Source organism: Alosa sapidissima, chromosome 1 (assembly GCF_018492685.1).
Source record: "Alosa sapidissima isolate fAloSap1 chromosome 1, fAloSap1.pri, whole genome shotgun sequence".
Classification (NCBI taxonomy): Eukaryota; Metazoa; Chordata; class Actinopteri; order Clupeiformes; family Clupeidae; genus Alosa; species Alosa sapidissima.
In genome coordinates this window covers 53,075,456-53,091,086 of record NC_055957.1, presented here as the reverse complement: position 1 = coordinate 53,091,086, position 15,631 = coordinate 53,075,456, and the positions used below count along the sequence as shown (strand labels likewise).

Below are 15,631 nucleotides of genomic sequence, written 5' to 3'. Positions count from 1 at the left end.
CAGGGGGTGCTGGTCCTATGCGGCACAGTAGTCCCACCAGCCTTGAAAAACAAACACAAGATATAACACACAAAAGATACAGAAGGAAGTGAAGTCTAGACTAGAGGCTGTGGTAAAATGGGCACGCAGGCCCCAAGGAACCAGGTACACAAGTGAGCTCGGGCACACAGGCCCAGCCAAAAACAAAAAAAATGTCAAGACACACAAACACAAAACCAACACGTCCACCCTCAGTACACTTTTAATCCACCCCAACACAACCCAACAACAACAACATCAACAACCCAACACAACCCCAATCAGTCCAACATCCCAGTAGTCCTTTTCAAATTCCCCTCATCCCACCCAAGCAAGTCCCCCGAAGAAGGGGGGGAAGGGGAAGAAATCCCCTCCCTCACAGAGCCTGTCGACCCGTCCGACTCCTCCTCGCCACTAGACGCCGCCACCTCCATGGACCCATCACCACCGTCCTCCACCAGCAGGGCCTCGTACCTATTAGAGACGGAGACCCCGCCCCCACCCTTGCACCGGCGGACCGGAGTCCCCGGCGAACCACCTTCACTCCCGTCCTGCAGGGGGCGCTTCACTGCCCCCGACGCCTTCACCGCCGACTCAGCCATCTCCGCTTCCTGGGAAGCAGAAGCAGAAGCCCAGTCGTCCAAACTCCGCCCACCAGCACCAGTCACCGAGCGGCCATCTTGACTGCCATGCGGCCTAGCCGTAGCCGTAGCCACCAAGCAGCCATCTTGGCTACCTCGCTGCCCTGCTCCCGAACCACCAAGAGACGCCGCAGGCGCCTTCACTCCACTCGCTCTTGCCACCGTCGCACCAACAGGCACCGTCTTCACCCCCGCGGGCACAGAAGAGGCCCCCACCGGCACAGTGGGATCCCCCCCCTGGCGTACCAGCCGCTCCGCCTCCTGGAAACTCTTCCACCTGGCACAAGCCGCAGGCTGATGATCCTTCCCTCCACAATACTCACAGCCCTTCACCAGCGCCGACACGTAGCTCCTCCGCTTTTCACAGCCCCCAAAAAGATGGTCCGTCGCCCCACACAAAGAACATTCCCGTAGCTTCTTACAGTCCTTCACCAAGTGTTCCTTAGACCCACACCGCAAACAAGCCAGCACAGTACATTGACTCCGCAAGTGCCCCGCACTCCCACAACCCCAACACTCACTTGGCAAGTCCGGAATAACAATCCTCCCTCTGTCAGGCCCCAAACTGAAGGCGAAGGGAGGCCGCACCTGGCGATTCCCCTCTGACCGAAACAGCACGTGATACGTCCACTTCCCCGTCCAGAAGCCGTTGCTGTCCACGACACGCCGTCCCTGCGGTACCTCCGTGCAATACCGTCCCAGCCAACACCGAACATCCTCCTCCAGCACGTGGGGGTTGAAGACCTGGACCACCACGACATTCATCGGACGCCAAAACCTCATCCGTATTCCAAACTCCAATCTGTTGACTCGTAGTCCTTCCCCAGCCTCCTTCCACCGCCGAACCGCCACCAACATGTCCACCGGCGACCGGAAGGTTACGTCGTAGCCCAACGTCGACGGCAGCAGGCACAGCACCTCCTTGTCCGTTGCCCCCAGCAGCCCCTTCACGATCGCCGCTCCAAAAAGCTCCCTCGAAAACTCCTCCCTCCGCAGCTTCGGGATCCAAAACTGCATTGCATGCTTCGGCACCACCTCCATCACATTCGCCTCCGACACCGCCATCGCTGTCTCTGGTAGTCCACCTGATAAGAACAGATACTACACTTGATCTTAGCCAAAAGGCCGAGAAGCGATACCCCACAACTGCACGGGGTGCGGCGGCCCCTCTAGCGACGCCCCCCGCGCTCACATGGTTACGGGGGGAGGCGGGGCCAGCAAAAGCGGACCGCCGCCGCCGCCGCCGCCGCAAAACAAAACACCACGACGCTTGACTTTGGACAGGCAGGTGCAGCTCCGCCGAAGCAGAGCTTCCAAAAATACCGTAAACTCGGGGCAGTTCCCCTCCACGGAAATCTTTAGTAAAAGGCGAAAGATTTGTACGAGATGAAGAGAAACCCGAGCGATGGCTGCCACAGGGCACGCCGGACGGAGAGCATGAACGGCGCCGGTCGTGGACGTGAGGGTGACTCCAAGGCGTTGCCCAGTGGCAACAAGACTGCAGTATCAACATCCCCTTTAAATTTAAATGTGTAAAAAAAAAAAAAAAAAAAAAAAAAAAAAAAAAAAAAAAAAAAAAAAAAAAAAAAAAAAGAGTAAAAGGGCGGGAAAACCCAAAAGGGGCCGAAAAGGGAGGTGGCGCGGTTGGCCAAAACACCTGGCAAGGACTCCTGCTGCTGCGTCTGCTCTGCTAAGGAGGATTTCATCACAGTCAGTCAGTCAGTCAGTCAGTCAGTCAGTCAGTCAGTTCCACTGGGTTGGTTCTTTTCTTACACAGTCAAAGGAATGTGCACCGTTCCCGGAGTCGCTGCAATACCGGGTCGATGCGTGGAGCGGACGGAGCAAGCCCCTCTTCCGTCTCCCTGTTCCAAAAATCAGATTAATATATGGTCCTCGGGTAGAGGACGTATCAGATATTAAACTGATAAGAACAGATACTACACTTGATCTTAGCCAAAAGGCCGAGAAGCGATACCCCACAACTGCACGGGGTGCGGCGGCCCCTCTAGCGACGCCCCCCGCGCTCACATGGTTACGGGGGGAGGCGGGGCCAGCAAAAGCGGACCGCCGCCGCCGCCGCCGCCGCAAAACAAAACACCACGACGCTTGACTTTGGACAGGCAGGTGCAGCTCCGCCGAAGCAGAGCTTCCAAAAATACCGTAAACTCGGGGCAGTTCCCCTCCACGGAAATCTTTAGTAAAAGGCGAAAGATTTGTACGAGATGAAGAGAAACCCGAGCGATGGCTGCCACAGGGCACGCCGGACGGAGAGCATGAACGGCGCCGGTCGTGGACGTGAGGGTGACTCCAAGGCGTTGCCCAGTGGCAACAAGACTGCAGTATCAACATCCCCTTTAAATTTAAATGTGTAAAAAAAAAAAAAAAAAAAAAAAAAAAAAAAAAAAAAAGAGTAAAAGGGCGGGAAAACCCAAAAGGGGCCGAAAAGGGAGGTGGCGCGGTTGGCCAAAACACCTGGCAAGGACTCCTGCTGCTGCGTCTGCTCTGCTAAGGAGGATTTCATCACAGTCAGTCAGTCAGTCAGTCAGTCAGTCAGTCAGTCAGTTCCACTGGGTTGGTTCTTTTCTTACACAGTCAAAGGAATGTGCACCGTTCCCGGAGTCGCTGCAATACCGGGTCGATGCGTGGAGCGGACGGAGCAAGCCCCTCTTCCGTCTCCCTGTTCCAAAAATCAGATTAATATATGGTCCTCGGGTAGAGGACGTATCAGATATTAAACTGATAAGAACAGATACTACACTTGATCTTAGCCAAAAGGCCGAGAAGCGATACCCCACAACTGCACGGGGTGCGGCGGCCCCTCTAGCGACGCCCCCCGCGCTCACATGGTTACGGGGGGAGGCGGGGCCAGCAAAAGCGGACCGCCGCCGCCGCCGCCGCCGCAAAACAAAACACCACGACGCTTGACTTTGGACAGGCAGGTGCAGCTCCGCCGAAGCAGAGCTTCCAAAAATACCGTAAACTCGGGGCAGTTCCCCTCCACGGAAATCTTTAGTAAAAGGCGAAAGATTTGTACGAGATGAAGAGAAACCCGAGCGATGGCTGCCACAGGGCACGCCGGACGGAGAGCATGAACGGCGCCGGTCGTGGACGTGAGGGTGACTCCAAGGCGTTGCCCAGTGGCAACAAGACTGCAGTATCAACATCCCCTTTAAATTTAAATGTGTAAAAAAAAAAAAAAAAAAAAAAAAAAAAAAAAAAAAAAAAAAAAAAAAAAAAAAGAGTAAAAGGGCGGGAAAACCCAAAAGGGGCCGAAAAGGGAGGTGGCGCGGTTGGCCAAAACACCTGGCAAGGACTCCTGCTGCTGCGTCTGCTCTGCTAAGGAGGATTTCATCACAGTCAGTCAGTCAGTCAGTCAGTCAGTCAGTCAGTCAGTTCCACTGGGTTGGTTCTTTTCTTACACAGTCAAAGGAATGTGCACCGTTCCCGGAGTCGCTGCAATACCGGGTCGATGCGTGGAGCGGACGGAGCAAGCCCCTCTTCCGTCTCCCTGTTCCAAAAATCAGATTAATATATGGTCCTCGGGTAGAGGACGTATCAGATATTAAACTGATAAGAACAGATACTACACTTGATCTTAGCCAAAAGGCCGAGAAGCGATACCCCACAACTGCACGGGGTGCGGCGGCCCCTCTAGCGACGCCCCCCGCGCTCACATGGTTACGGGGGGAGGCGGGGCCAGCAAAAGCGGACCGCCGCCGCCGCCGCCGCCGCAAAACAAAACACCACGACGCTTGACTTTGGACAGGCAGGTGCAGCTCCGCCGAAGCAGAGCTTCCAAAAATACCGTAAACTCGGGGCAGTTCCCCTCCACGGAAATCTTTAGTAAAAGGCGAAAGATTTGTACGAGATGAAGAGAAACCCGAGCGATGGCTGCCACAGGGCACGCCGGACGGAGAGCATGAACGGCGCCGGTCGTGGACGTGAGGGTGACTCCAAGGCGTTGCCCAGTGGCAACAAGACTGCAGTATCAACATCCCCTTTAAATTTAAATGTGTAAAAAAAAAAAAAAAAAAAAAAAAAAAAAAAAAAAAAAAAAAAAAAAAAAAAAAAAAGAGTAAAAGGGCGGGAAAACCCAAAAGGGGCCGAAAAGGGAGGTGGCGCGGTTGGCCAAAACACCTGGCAAGGACTCCTGCTGCTGCGTCTGCTCTGCTAAGGAGGATTTCATCACAGTCAGTCAGTCAGTCAGTCAGTCAGTCAGTCAGTCAGTTCCACTGGGTTGGTTCTTTTCTTACACAGTCAAAGGAATGTGCACCGTTCCCGGAGTCGCTGCAATACCGGGTCGATGCGTGGAGCGGACGGAGCAAGCCCCTCTTCCGTCTCCCTGTTCCAAAAATCAGATTAATATATGGTCCTCGGGTAGAGGACGTATCAGATATTAAACTGATAAGAACAGATACTACACTTGATCTTAGCCAAAAGGCCGAGAAGCGATACCCCACAACTGCACGGGGTGCGGCGGCCCCTCTAGCGACGCCCCCCGCGCTCACATGGTTACGGGGGGAGGCGGGGCCAGCAAAAGCGGACCGCCGCCGCCGCCGCCGCCGCAAAACAAAACACCACGACGCTTGACTTTGGACAGGCAGGTGCAGCTCCGCCGAAGCAGAGCTTCCAAAAATACCGTAAACTCGGGGCAGTTCCCCTCCACGGAAATCTTTAGTAAAAGGCGAAAGATTTGTACGAGATGAAGAGAAACCCGAGCGATGGCTGCCACAGGGCACGCCGGACGGAGAGCATGAACGGCGCCGGTCGTGGACGTGAGGGTGACTCCAAGGCGTTGCCCAGTGGCAACAAGACTGCAGTATCAACATCCCCTTTAAATTTAAATGTGTAAAAAAAAAAAAAAAAAAAAAAAAAAAAAAAAAAAAAAAAAAAAAAAAAAAAAAAAGAGTAAAAGGGCGGGAAAACCCAAAAGGGGCCGAAAAGGGAGGTGGCGCGGTTGGCCAAAACACCTGGCAAGGACTCCTGCTGCTGCGTCTGCTCTGCTAAGGAGGATTTCATCACAGTCAGTCAGTCAGTCAGTCAGTCAGTCAGTCAGTCAGTTCCACTGGGTTGGTTCTTTTCTTACACAGTCAAAGGAATGTGCACCGTTCCCGGAGTCGCTGCAATACCGGGTCGATGCGTGGAGCGGACGGAGCAAGCCCCTCTTCCGTCTCCCTGTTCCAAAAATCAGATTAATATATGGTCCTCGGGTAGAGGACGTATCAGATATTAAACTGATAAGAACAGATACTACACTTGATCTTAGCCAAAAGGCCGAGAAGCGATACCCCACAACTGCACGGGGTGCGGCGGCCCCTCTAGCGACGCCCCCCGCGCTCACATGGTTACGGGGGGAGGCGGGGCCAGCAAAAGCGGACCGCCGCCGCCGCCGCCGCCGCAAAACAAAACACCACGACGCTTGACTTTGGACAGGCAGGTGCAGCTCCGCCGAAGCAGAGCTTCCAAAAATACCGTAAACTCGGGGCAGTTCCCCTCCACGGAAATCTTTAGTAAAAGGCGAAAGATTTGTACGAGATGAAGAGAAACCCGAGCGATGGCTGCCACAGGGCACGCCGGACGGAGAGCATGAACGGCGCCGGTCGTGGACGTGAGGGTGACTCCAAGGCGTTGCCCAGTGGCAACAAGACTGCAGTATCAACATCCCCTTTAAATTTAAATGTGTAAAAAAAAAAAAAAAAAAAAAAAAAAAAAAAAAAAAAAGAGTAAAAGGGCGGGAAAACCCAAAAGGGGCCGAAAAGGGAGGTGGCGCGGTTGGCCAAAACACCTGGCAAGGACTCCTGCTGCTGCGTCTGCTCTGCTAAGGAGGATTTCATCACAGTCAGTCAGTCAGTCAGTCAGTCAGTCAGTCAGTCAGTTCCACTGGGTTGGTTCTTTTCTTACACAGTCAAAGGAATGTGCACCGTTCCCGGAGTCGCTGCAATACCGGGTCGATGCGTGGAGCGGACGGAGCAAGCCCCTCTTCCGTCTCCCTGTTCCAAAAATCAGATTAATATATGGTCCTCGGGTAGAGGACGTATCAGATATTAAACTGATAAGAACAGATTTTTTTTTTATTGAATATAAACAGAGCACAGCAGCCTTGAAACTACAACACACAGGAGATACACATATAATACACACAACACACAAAAGATACAGAAGGAAGTTAATTTAAGCTAGACTAGAGGCTGCCACCATAAACAATAACACATAATCACACGGGCCCAGGCACGCAGGCCCGGCCAAACACAGCAAAAACCAACCCCCCCACAAACTTTAATCCACCCCAACCCTCACAAAACATACATCAACCCAGCACAAACACAACCTCCCCATCACTTCTCCTCCCCACCACCAGGACCCGACTATTCCATACCCAAAGTCCGTTTCAAGCTGTCCACATCCCATCCCACCAGCTGGGCAGGGGGGGTGGGAGAAACCACCCCCCCAGCAGGCAACACCTCCCGCACAGAGCCCGCCGAGCTATCCGTTCCGTCCGGCTCCACCACCACCTGACCACTCGCAGTACCAGGCCCGGCCTCCGGGGGCAACGAAGGACCGGGGACCAACGCCCCCGTCCGCAGACGCCTCACCGGAGTGTCATCCGGACCCCCATCCTCCAGGGGGCGCTTCCCAGCCATCTCCGCCATACCTGCCATCTCCACTTCCTGCGATTCGGTATGCTCCGCCCAATCTCCAACCGTCTTCCTCTCCACCTCGGCAGCGACTCCTCCCACCGTCTGCATGGCAGCCATGTGCTTCCCCATCCCTTTGTCTCCCAGTCGGCCATCTTGGCGGCCATGCGGCGCATCCTTCAACGTGCCTCCAGTCCCTCCAGGTCCTTCCAACACAGGCGAAACTGCCACCGGCACCACTTTGGGAGCCGGGGCAACAACCTGCAACACAGTACCCCCAGCAACCTGCCTCCCACCACCACCAGACACAGCAATAGACCCACCAGCCACCACCCCAGCATAACTACTCCTTTTCGGACATGACACAAACAAATGGTCCCCCTTCCCACACAAATTACAAGTCCTTGCAGCCTTACAAACATTGGCTAAATGCCCCACAGTCCCACACCGATAGCACGGCTTAGCCTTACACTCACCCCGCAAATGTCCACGCTGTCCACAAGTCCAGCAAGTGTTCGGCAGTTGAGGCACAAACAACCTGCCGCGGTCTGCCCCCAACGCGAACTCATGAGGCGGAATCATCCACTCTCCATTCGGCCGCAGATGAAACGTCACTCGATACCTCCTCTTCCCCGTCCAAAATCCAAACTCGTCCACGATCTTCTCCCCCTCAGCAATCCGGCTACAATACCTCTCCAAAAACGACCTGATGTCCTTCTCCAGCACGTGCGGGTTGAAGACATGGATCACCACCGTGTACATCTCCTCTCCAAACTCCCAACCGCACTTCCACAGCACGTTGTCGTCATCCCGCTTCCGGATCTCCTGCCATCGCCTCATCGTCGCATGCAGAAAGGACACCTCCCGAAACGTCACCTCGTACTGAAAAGGCGGCCGAGCAGCCTGCAGACACAGGACCTCCTTTCCAGACAGCCCCAGCTCATCCCTCAGGATCTTCTCTGCCACGAAGCCACGGGTCACCTCCACACCTAAATCCACCGGAAACTCCAGCCGGAGGGTGCAAGCACCCACCCCCAGTGACATCGCCTTCTTCTTGGCAAGCGCAGATACTACACTTGATCTTAGCCAAAAGGCCGAGAAGCGATACCCCACAACTGCACGGGGTGCGGCGGCCCCTCTAGCGACGCCCCCCGCGCTCACATGGTTACGGGGGGAGGCGGGGCCAGCAAAAGCGGACCGCCGCCGCCGCCGCCGCCGCAAAACAAAACACCACGACGCTTGACTTTGGACAGGCAGGTGCAGCTCCGCCGAAGCAGAGCTTCCAAAAATACCGTAAACTCGGGGCAGTTCCCCTCCACGGAAATCTTTAGTAAAAGGCGAAAGATTTGTACGAGATGAAGAGAAACCCGAGCGATGGCTGCCACAGGGCACGCCGGACGGAGAGCATGAACGGCGCCGGTCGTGGACGTGAGGGTGACTCCAAGGCGTTGCCCAGTGGCAACAAGACTGCAGTATCAACATCCCCTTTAAATTTAAATGTGTAAAAAAAAAAAAAAAAAAAAAAAAAAAAAAAAAAAAAAGAGTAAAAGGGCGGGAAAACCCAAAAGGGGCCGAAAAGGGAGGTGGCGCGGTTGGCCAAAACACCTGGCAAGGACTCCTGCTGCTGCGTCTGCTCTGCTAAGGAGGATTTCATCACAGTCAGTCAGTCAGTCAGTCAGTCAGTCAGTCAGTCAGTTCCACTGGGTTGGTTCTTTTCTTACACAGTCAAAGGAATGTGCACCGTTCCCGGAGTCGCTGCAATACCGGGTCGATGCGTGGAGCGGACGGAGCAAGCCCCTCTTCCGTCTCCCTGTTCCAAAAATCAGATTAATATATGGTCCTCGGGTAGAGGACGTATCAGATATTAAACTGATAAGAACAGATACTACACTTGATCTTAGCCAAAAGGCCGAGAAGCGATACCCCACAACTGCACGGGGTGCGGCGGCCCCTCTAGCGACGCCCCCCGCGCTCACATGGTTACGGGGGGAGGCGGGGCCAGCAAAAGCGGACCGCCGCCGCCGCCGCCGCCGCAAAACAAAACACCACGACGCTTGACTTTGGACAGGCAGGTGCAGCTCCGCCGAAGCAGAGCTTCCAAAAATACCGTAAACTCGGGGCAGTTCCCCTCCACGGAAATCTTTAGTAAAAGGCGAAAGATTTGTACGAGATGAAGAGAAACCCGAGCGATGGCTGCCACAGGGCACGCCGGACGGAGAGCATGAACGGCGCCGGTCGTGGACGTGAGGGTGACTCCAAGGCGTTGCCCAGTGGCAACAAGACTGCAGTATCAACATCCCCTTTAAATTTAAATGTGTAAAAAAAAAAAAAAAAAAAAAAAAAAAAAAAAAAAAAAAAGAGTAAAAGGGCGGGAAAACCCAAAAGGGGCCGAAAAGGGAGGTGGCGCGGTTGGCCAAAACACCTGGCAAGGACTCCTGCTGCTGCGTCTGCTCTGCTAAGGAGGATTTCATCACAGTCAGTCAGTCAGTCAGTCAGTCAGTCAGTCAGTCAGTTCCACTGGGTTGGTTCTTTTCTTACACAGTCAAAGGAATGTGCACCGTTCCCGGAGTCGCTGCAATACCGGGTCGATGCGTGGAGCGGACGGAGCAAGCCCCTCTTCCGTCTCCCTGTTCCAAAAATCAGATTAATATATGGTCCTCGGGTAGAGGACGTATCAGATATTAAACTGATAAGAACAGATACTACACTTGATCTTAGCCAAAAGGCCGAGAAGCGATACCCCACAACTGCACGGGGTGCGGCGGCCCCTCTAGCGACGCCCCCCGCGCTCACATGGTTACGGGGGGAGGCGGGGCCAGCAAAAGCGGACCGCCGCCGCCGCCGCCGCCGCAAAACAAAACACCACGACGCTTGACTTTGGACAGGCAGGTGCAGCTCCGCCGAAGCAGAGCTTCCAAAAATACCGTAAACTCGGGGCAGTTCCCCTCCACGGAAATCTTTAGTAAAAGGCGAAAGATTTGTACGAGATGAAGAGAAACCCGAGCGATGGCTGCCACAGGGCACGCCGGACGGAGAGCATGAACGGCGCCGGTCGTGGACGTGAGGGTGACTCCAAGGCGTTGCCCAGTGGCAACAAGACTGCAGTATCAACATCCCCTTTAAATTTAAATGTGTAAAAAAAAAAAAAAAAAAAAAAAAAAAAAAAAAAAAAAGAGTAAAAGGGCGGGAAAACCCAAAAGGGGCCGAAAAGGGAGGTGGCGCGGTTGGCCAAAACACCTGGCAAGGACTCCTGCTGCTGCGTCTGCTCTGCTAAGGAGGATTTCATCACAGTCAGTCAGTCAGTCAGTCAGTCAGTCAGTCAGTCAGTTCCACTGGGTTGGTTCTTTTCTTACACAGTCAAAGGAATGTGCACCGTTCCCGGAGTCGCTGCAATACCGGGTCGATGCGTGGAGCGGACGGAGCAAGCCCCTCTTCCGTCTCCCTGTTCCAAAAATCAGATTAATATATGGTCCTCGGGTAGAGGACGTATCAGATATTAAACTGATAAGAACAGATACTACACTTGATCTTAGCCAAAAGGCCGAGAAGCGATACCCCACAACTGCACGGGGTGCGGCGGCCCCTCTAGCGACGCCCCCCGCGCTCACATGGTTACGGGGGGAGGCGGGGCCAGCAAAAGCGGACCGCCGCCGCCGCCGCCGCCGCAAAACAAAACACCACGACGCTTGACTTTGGACAGGCAGGTGCAGCTCCGCCGAAGCAGAGCTTCCAAAAATACCGTAAACTCGGGGCAGTTCCCCTCCACGGAAATCTTTAGTAAAAGGCGAAAGATTTGTACGAGATGAAGAGAAACCCGAGCGATGGCTGCCACAGGGCACGCCGGACGGAGAGCATGAACGGCGCCGGTCGTGGACGTGAGGGTGACTCCAAGGCGTTGCCCAGTGGCAACAAGACTGCAGTATCAACATCCCCTTTAAATTTAAATGTGTAAAAAAAAAAAAAAAAAAAAAAAAAAAAAAAAAAAAAAAAAAAAAAAAAAAAAAGAGTAAAAGGGCGGGAAAACCCAAAAGGGGCCGAAAAGGGAGGTGGCGCGGTTGGCCAAAACACCTGGCAAGGACTCCTGCTGCTGCGTCTGCTCTGCTAAGGAGGATTTCATCACAGTCAGTCAGTCAGTCAGTCAGTCAGTCAGTCAGTCAGTTCCACTGGGTTGGTTCTTTTCTTACACAGTCAAAGGAATGTGCACCGTTCCCGGAGTCGCTGCAATACCGGGTCGATGCGTGGAGCGGACGGAGCAAGCCCCTCTTCCGTCTCCCTGTTCCAAAAATCAGATTAATATATGGTCCTCGGGTAGAGGACGTATCAGATATTAAACTGATAAGAACAGATTTTTTTTTTTTTTTTTTTTATTCACATATTATGCGAAGCGGATCAGATAAATCAGATCAAGAACAAACCATACAGTAATCCATACAGACAACCATAAAACCATAGCAAAACACCCATCGTCTCCAACATACGCACGTACTAGGGCTATAGCATGTCCCACAAGACTTTATTCAGCCCATTTCACAAAGCTACAAACAAAGAATCACAAGCCCATCACCAAACACTCATCACAACACAAAGTCATAACTTCTAGGCTCCACCAGAACAGTAGTAGCCTTCACATTGTCCTCATCGCGCCCCAGAAGAGAATCCGGGGAGGCCCCGCCTCCAGCCACCACGACACAACTGGCCTTGGCGCCCACGGCCTCCATATCATCGCCGTCGACCTTGCAAACACACCTCAGTCACTTCCACTTGACTCGACCATACCCGTCAACTGCTTCAAATTCTTCTCGTCCCAGCCCAGAAGCAAATCCGCGCCGACCACCAACTCCTCGCCGGGCCTGCCGTCATCGACCTCGATCTCCTCCTCGCTGTCGTCATCGCCATCATCTTCCTCCAGGGGGGTGACCTGGCCAAACACCTGCACTGTCTGGCACGACCTGAGGCGGCGCACCGGAGTCTCCTCCGACCCGCTGTCCTCCAGGGGGCGCTTCCCTGTAGCTGGTGCCACTCCTGTGATCACCACCTCCTCATCGAAGGGGCAATCAGCCCACGACCTAGGTGAAACCTCTCTCGCCGACTCATCCACAGCAACACCAGAACACGTCTCCTCAGCCACAGCCTGGGGGGGATCAGCCCGAGGTCCAGGAGAAACCACGGGAACACCAGAACACGTCTCCTCGGCCACAGCCTGTGGGGAATCAGCCGTAGGCCCAGGGGAAAGCACACTAACAACATTAACAGCCTGGGGAGCTGCAAACTGAGATGAACCCTCCGGGGCGGGAACAGAGGGCCTCTCAGCAGCAGCTCCATGTGCACTCACCACCTGCTCGCTGCTAGCCACCATCTTTGCTACCACATGGCTCACCACCTGCTCATCGTTAGCCGCCATCTTAGCGACCGCATGGCCGCCGTCAGACAAAGGATCAGCAAGCCTCGAAAGAGTCCTCCCGGGGGGCATAGGGGACTCCTCTCCAGCAGCCGACCGCACGTCCGTCGGTCCTCGACCCTCAGACTTTTCACGACCCACAGCAGCTCTCCTTCGACCTGGGCAAGCTCTAAACAGGTGCTCCGAAGACCCACAAAGACTGCAGGTCTTCGGAGCCAAACATTTCGCCGCCATGTGCTCCGTAGAGCCGCAATGGCGGCACCTGGTTACTTTGCAGTCCTCTCTTACATGTCCATTCTCCCCACACTTCCAACAACCCCCAGGCCTCCCAGGGACAAACAAGTAGCCCCTGTCTGGCCCCAAGGCGAAGGACTGGGGAGGCGAAGCCCCAGCTTTAAAGCGCACTTTAAACCTTCTCCTTCCCGTCCAGAAACCCCTTGAATCAGTCACTTTAGCACCCTCTCTCACATCACGGCAATACCTCTTCAAAAAAGCAACAATATCTTCTTCTAACACAAAAGGATTGAACATGTGCACAAAAACATGAGTCTCTGACGAAAAAAACACCATCCCCTTAAAACAATCCGCATGTAACTTCTCATTAATCCTCTTCTTAGCCATTTCAAAAAACATTTCAGTCCGAAAAGTAACATCAAACGTACCTTGAGGCCGATACTCCTGCAAGCAAAGGACCTCCCGCACTCCCAAATCCAAAGTGTCCAGCAAAACCTTGTCCGAAAAGTACTCCCTCTTCATCTCCGTCCTCCTGCTCACCGGAACCACAAAACGGATCGTGTTCCTCAATCTCAATGGGCCCAACGTCCCCATCGCCTTCCCGTCGCGTGAACGATATGCTCCACTTGATCTTAGCCAAAAGGCCGAGAAGCGATACCCCACAACTGCACGGGGTGCGGCGGCCCCTCTAGCGACGCCCCCCGCGCTCACATGGTTACGGGGGGAGGCGGGGCCAGCAAAAGCGGACCGCCGCCGCCGCCGCAAAACAAAACACCACGACGCTTGACTTTGGACAGGCAGGTGCAGCTCCGCCGAAGCAGAGCTTCCAAAAATACCGTAAACTCGGGGCAGTTCCCCTCCACGGAAATCTTTAGTAAAAGGCGAAAGATTTGTACGAGATGAAGAGAAACCCGAGCGATGGCTGCCACAGGGCACGCCGGACGGAGAGCATGAACGGCGCCGGTCGTGGACGTGAGGGTGACTCCAAGGCGTTGCCCAGTGGCAACAAGACTGCAGTATCAACATCCCCTTTAAATTTAAATGTGTAAAAAAAAAAAAAAAAAAAAAAAAAAAAAAAAAAAAAAAAAAAAAAAAAAAAAAAAAAAAGAGTAAAAGGGCGGGAAAACCCAAAAGGGGCCGAAAAGGGAGGTGGCGCGGTTGGCCAAAACACCTGGCAAGGACTCCTGCTGCTGCGTCTGCTCTGCTAAGGAGGATTTCATCACAGTCAGTCAGTCAGTCAGTCAGTCAGTCAGTCAGTCAGTTCCACTGGGTTGGTTCTTTTCTTACACAGTCAAAGGAATGTGCACCGTTCCCGGAGTCGCTGCAATACCGGGTCGATGCGTGGAGCGGACGGAGCAAGCCCCTCTTCCGTCTCCCTGTTCCAAAAATCAGATTAATATATGGTCCTCGGGTAGAGGACGTATCAGATATTAAACTGATAAGAACAGATACTACACTTGATCTTAGCCAAAAGGCCGAGAAGCGATACCCCACAACTGCACGGGGTGCGGCGGCCCCTCTAGCGACGCCCCCCGCGCTCACATGGTTACGGGGGGAGGCGGGGCCAGCAAAAGCGGACCGCCGCCGCCGCCGCCGCCGCAAAACAAAACACCACGACGCTTGACTTTGGACAGGCAGGTGCAGCTCCGCCGAAGCAGAGCTTCCAAAAATACCGTAAACTCGGGGCAGTTCCCCTCCACGGAAATCTTTAGTAAAAGGCGAAAGATTTGTACGAGATGAAGAGAAACCCGAGCGATGGCTGCCACAGGGCACGCCGGACGGAGAGCATGAACGGCGCCGGTCGTGGACGTGAGGGTGACTCCAAGGCGTTGCCCAGTGGCAACAAGACTGCAGTATCAACATCCCCTTTAAATTTAAATGTGTAAAAAAAAAAAAAAAAAAAAAAAAAAAAAAAAAAAAAAGAGTAAAAGGGCGGGAAAACCCAAAAGGGGCCGAAAAGGGAGGTGGCGCGGTTGGCCAAAACACCTGGCAAGGACTCCTGCTGCTGCGTCTGCTCTGCTAAGGAGGATTTCATCACAGTCAGTCAGTCAGTCAGTCAGTCAGTCAGTCAGTCAGTTCCACTGGGTTGGTTCTTTTCTTACACAGTCAAAGGAATGTGCACCGTTCCCGGAGTCGCTGCAATACCGGGTCGATGCGTGGAGCGGACGGAGCAAGCCCCTCTTCCGTCTCCCTGTTCCAAAAATCAGATTAATATATGGTCCTCGGGTAGAGGACGTATCAGATATTAAACTGATAAGAACAGATACTACACTTGATCTTAGCCAAAAGGCCGAGAAGCGATACCCCACAACTGCACGGGGTGCGGCGGCCCCTCTAGCGACGCCCCCCGCGCTCACATGGTTACGGGGGGAGGCGGGGCCAGCAAAAGCGGACCGCCGCCGCCGCCGCCGCCGCAAAACAAAACACCACGACGCTTGACTTTGGACAGGCAGGTGCAGCTCCGCCGAAGCAGAGCTTCCAAAAATACCGTAAACTCGGGGCAGTTCCCCTCCACGGAAATCTTTAGTAAAAGGCGAAAGATTTGTACGAGATGAAGAGAAACCCGAGCGATGGCTGCCACAGGGCACGCCGGACGGAGAGCATGAACGGCGCCGGTCGTGGACGTGAGGGTGACTCCAAGGCGTTGCCCAGTGGCAACAAGACTGCAGTATCAACATCCCCTTTAAATTTAAATGTGTAAAAAA

General features: G+C 54.0%; 24 non-coding genes and 3 pseudogenes across 24 annotated transcripts; all 27 read right to left on the bottom strand.

Moving 5' to 3' along the window:
- Positions 1 to 1,623: 1,623 nt before the first annotated feature.
- On the bottom strand, positions 1,624 to 1,796 carry LOC121684573 (annotated as a pseudogene).
- A 155-nt stretch (positions 1,797 to 1,951) lies between these two features.
- On the bottom strand, positions 1,952 to 2,065 carry LOC121680642. The gene has a single exon (XR_006021764.1). It is a non-coding gene; the product is annotated as a U5 spliceosomal RNA (small nuclear RNA).
- A 376-nt stretch (positions 2,066 to 2,441) lies between these two features.
- LOC121682479 lies at positions 2,442 to 2,632 on the bottom strand. Its single transcript, XR_006022579.1, has one exon. It is a non-coding gene; the product is annotated as a U2 spliceosomal RNA (small nuclear RNA).
- A 155-nt stretch (positions 2,633 to 2,787) lies between these two features.
- LOC121680637 lies at positions 2,788 to 2,901 on the bottom strand. The gene has a single exon (XR_006021763.1). It is a non-coding gene; the product is annotated as a U5 spliceosomal RNA (small nuclear RNA).
- A 355-nt stretch (positions 2,902 to 3,256) lies between these two features.
- Positions 3,257 to 3,447, bottom strand: LOC121682469. The gene has a single exon (XR_006022576.1). It is a non-coding gene; the product is annotated as a U2 spliceosomal RNA (small nuclear RNA).
- A 155-nt stretch (positions 3,448 to 3,602) lies between these two features.
- On the bottom strand, positions 3,603 to 3,716 carry LOC121680633. The gene has a single exon (XR_006021761.1). It is a non-coding gene; the product is annotated as a U5 spliceosomal RNA (small nuclear RNA).
- A 371-nt stretch (positions 3,717 to 4,087) lies between these two features.
- Positions 4,088 to 4,278, bottom strand: LOC121682464. Its single transcript, XR_006022572.1, has one exon. It is a non-coding gene; the product is annotated as a U2 spliceosomal RNA (small nuclear RNA).
- A 155-nt stretch (positions 4,279 to 4,433) lies between these two features.
- LOC121680627 lies at positions 4,434 to 4,547 on the bottom strand. Its single transcript, XR_006021760.1, has one exon. It is a non-coding gene; the product is annotated as a U5 spliceosomal RNA (small nuclear RNA).
- Positions 4,548 to 4,921: 374 nt separating this feature from the next.
- Positions 4,922 to 5,112, bottom strand: LOC121682462. The gene has a single exon (XR_006022569.1). It is a non-coding gene; the product is annotated as a U2 spliceosomal RNA (small nuclear RNA).
- A 155-nt stretch (positions 5,113 to 5,267) lies between these two features.
- On the bottom strand, positions 5,268 to 5,381 carry LOC121680621. The gene has a single exon (XR_006021758.1). It is a non-coding gene; the product is annotated as a U5 spliceosomal RNA (small nuclear RNA).
- A 373-nt stretch (positions 5,382 to 5,754) lies between these two features.
- LOC121682456 lies at positions 5,755 to 5,945 on the bottom strand. The gene has a single exon (XR_006022568.1). It is a non-coding gene; the product is annotated as a U2 spliceosomal RNA (small nuclear RNA).
- A 155-nt stretch (positions 5,946 to 6,100) lies between these two features.
- On the bottom strand, positions 6,101 to 6,214 carry LOC121680617. The gene has a single exon (XR_006021756.1). It is a non-coding gene; the product is annotated as a U5 spliceosomal RNA (small nuclear RNA).
- Positions 6,215 to 6,569: 355 nt separating this feature from the next.
- Positions 6,570 to 6,751, bottom strand: LOC121683538. The gene has a single exon (XR_006022819.1). It is a non-coding gene; the product is annotated as a U2 spliceosomal RNA (small nuclear RNA).
- Positions 6,752 to 8,307: 1,556 nt separating this feature from the next.
- On the bottom strand, positions 8,308 to 8,400 carry LOC121684734 (annotated as a pseudogene).
- A 155-nt stretch (positions 8,401 to 8,555) lies between these two features.
- On the bottom strand, positions 8,556 to 8,669 carry LOC121680612. The gene has a single exon (XR_006021753.1). It is a non-coding gene; the product is annotated as a U5 spliceosomal RNA (small nuclear RNA).
- A 355-nt stretch (positions 8,670 to 9,024) lies between these two features.
- LOC121682452 lies at positions 9,025 to 9,215 on the bottom strand. Its single transcript, XR_006022566.1, has one exon. It is a non-coding gene; the product is annotated as a U2 spliceosomal RNA (small nuclear RNA).
- Positions 9,216 to 9,370: 155 nt separating this feature from the next.
- LOC121680608 lies at positions 9,371 to 9,484 on the bottom strand. Its single transcript, XR_006021752.1, has one exon. It is a non-coding gene; the product is annotated as a U5 spliceosomal RNA (small nuclear RNA).
- Positions 9,485 to 9,841: 357 nt separating this feature from the next.
- Positions 9,842 to 10,032, bottom strand: LOC121682446. The gene has a single exon (XR_006022565.1). It is a non-coding gene; the product is annotated as a U2 spliceosomal RNA (small nuclear RNA).
- Positions 10,033 to 10,187: 155 nt separating this feature from the next.
- Positions 10,188 to 10,301, bottom strand: LOC121680602. The gene has a single exon (XR_006021751.1). It is a non-coding gene; the product is annotated as a U5 spliceosomal RNA (small nuclear RNA).
- Positions 10,302 to 10,656: 355 nt separating this feature from the next.
- LOC121682439 lies at positions 10,657 to 10,847 on the bottom strand. Its single transcript, XR_006022560.1, has one exon. It is a non-coding gene; the product is annotated as a U2 spliceosomal RNA (small nuclear RNA).
- A 155-nt stretch (positions 10,848 to 11,002) lies between these two features.
- LOC121680591 lies at positions 11,003 to 11,116 on the bottom strand. The gene has a single exon (XR_006021749.1). It is a non-coding gene; the product is annotated as a U5 spliceosomal RNA (small nuclear RNA).
- A 371-nt stretch (positions 11,117 to 11,487) lies between these two features.
- LOC121684154 lies at positions 11,488 to 11,698 on the bottom strand (annotated as a pseudogene).
- A 2,033-nt stretch (positions 11,699 to 13,731) lies between these two features.
- LOC121680590 lies at positions 13,732 to 13,845 on the bottom strand. The gene has a single exon (XR_006021748.1). It is a non-coding gene; the product is annotated as a U5 spliceosomal RNA (small nuclear RNA).
- Positions 13,846 to 14,222: 377 nt separating this feature from the next.
- LOC121682435 lies at positions 14,223 to 14,413 on the bottom strand. The gene has a single exon (XR_006022559.1). It is a non-coding gene; the product is annotated as a U2 spliceosomal RNA (small nuclear RNA).
- Positions 14,414 to 14,568: 155 nt separating this feature from the next.
- LOC121680587 lies at positions 14,569 to 14,682 on the bottom strand. Its single transcript, XR_006021747.1, has one exon. It is a non-coding gene; the product is annotated as a U5 spliceosomal RNA (small nuclear RNA).
- Positions 14,683 to 15,037: 355 nt separating this feature from the next.
- On the bottom strand, positions 15,038 to 15,228 carry LOC121682432. Its single transcript, XR_006022557.1, has one exon. It is a non-coding gene; the product is annotated as a U2 spliceosomal RNA (small nuclear RNA).
- Positions 15,229 to 15,383: 155 nt separating this feature from the next.
- Positions 15,384 to 15,497, bottom strand: LOC121680583. Its single transcript, XR_006021746.1, has one exon. It is a non-coding gene; the product is annotated as a U5 spliceosomal RNA (small nuclear RNA).
- Between the last annotated feature and the right edge of the window lie 134 nt (positions 15,498 to 15,631).